This window comes from Echinops telfairi, unplaced genomic scaffold (genome assembly GCF_000313985.2).
Source record: "Echinops telfairi isolate 266 unplaced genomic scaffold, ASM31398v2 ScPeMD7_1;HRSCAF=3_1, whole genome shotgun sequence".
NCBI lineage: Eukaryota > Metazoa > Chordata > Mammalia > Afrosoricida > Tenrecidae > Echinops > Echinops telfairi.
Genome location: NW_022103897.1, coordinates 703264 through 705093, shown reverse-complemented (window position 1 = coordinate 705093; position 1830 = coordinate 703264).

Sequence of the window (1830 nt, the reverse complement as noted above, 5' to 3'; positions counted from 1 at the left end):
CCAAAGATGCCCTAGGTCTTATTTTCAGGGGATGTCTTATTTTTCCATGAAGAAGATTATGGTACACATTTATTGTTTATTGTTTTATTAAAAGAGACCTCACACTTCCTGTCTGCCCGGGCTGCGCTGTGGCCAACAGTGAGCTGTGGGGCGGCGCCTGCCACTATGGTTCAGAGTCCAGAGTTATGGTAGCTCCCGGGGGGCCTTATTTTCGGGGGAGGTCTTATTTTCAGGGGATGCCTTATATGTCAGTGCGTGGCAAAACTGTAAGTAGGTCATATTTTCAGGGGATGTCTTACTTTTGGGGAAACAGGGTAGAAGGACACCCTCCACCTAATTCACACACACACAATTATTAAACAAACAAAAGAACTAGAAGGATAACCACTGGAGAAGTTAGTTTGAATATTGTTGTGTTTAAAGGGGTTGCAAATTACTTCTAGAGTTTTGCATGATTTTCCAAAGATTCCATTGAACTCAACTCAAGTCAGCTGCTGCTTAGAGAAGTGTTTCTTCTTTCTAACTCTTAACGAATTCCTGTGTATAGTTGAAAGAGTTGGAGATGGACCATATCTGGATTTTTATGTTAAAAAACAGACAAAAGTAAAAAGGTCAACTGTGTCGTGCCTGAGAATTCCTGGAAGAGATGTAATTGATTCTTTTATGGTTTCTTTGCTCTAGGAAGATCAAATTTAGAAATGTTAGACAGGCAAATAGTGCATATATATCTAGTTGAGCTTTTTGTTTTTTGTTTTTGCTGTTTTAGGTGAGAAACCTTTTCAGGTGCAATTATTTATGTAATTTTGTTCTATGAATATCATACTTTGGTTTTGATGTGTTTAGGGAAATTTTACAATAAAAACTGCAATTGCTTTGTTATGTTCTCTGTATTTGGAGTATTTCAGTGTTGATTACTTAGTAAGCAAGGTAAACATAAGCTAACTGGTGTTTATTCAATCTTTAGTAGACCATTTAATTTTTTTAAATCACATAAAAGATTTTGCTTCTATGTATAGCTGCCATCTGCATTTCTCTCAAACCCACAGTACCTTCCTAGGGAATCCAATTCTCTTTTCAAATTCATAATCCCCGACAGGGATGGAGCACCCAAGGAACAAGGTAAATCTAAATTTACCTTGTTTATGGGGTAATCCATCCCTGGAGTAATTGGATAAAGAAACCAGTTATTATTAAATGGATTCTGATGTAAAGAGATCACATGTATGCCAAAGTAGAAAGGTGCCCGAGGGACTTTAAATGACTGCTGTTGTTTGTGCAGTACATCACTAGGCTTTTCTCCAGAGGTGGCTATGGGTAAAGTCAAACCATTTCTTTAGTTTTTTTGTTTTAGTAAAATAAAATTCTGAACTATTTCATAAGCAACTAGTGCATACATGAATGTATTTCTAGTTCAGCTAAACCCTTTTTTACTTTACTGTTTTAGGTGAGACACCTTATCAGGTGCAATGATTAAACAAAGAAAATAAATACATCCATTTATTTAGCTTGTACTTTATTTGTAAGGACACCTGCTGGTTTAGTGGGCTACACATTTAGTTGTCGAGTGCAAGATCGTTGGTTCCAACCCACTAGTGACTCTGCAGGAGAAAGATGAAGCTGTCTGCTTTAGTAAAGATTCCAAAGTCTCCTAGACCCAAAGGATCGACGAGTTCTGCTCTGCCCCATAAGGTCTCAATGAGCCGGAATCAGTTCAATGCACCATCCAGGGACACCACTTTGATACACAGGATTATACAAATAGTCTATAATTAGAATATTTTTAATGGTAAGCTATGATAAAACCGGCAGAAATAGTATTTTATTGTTATT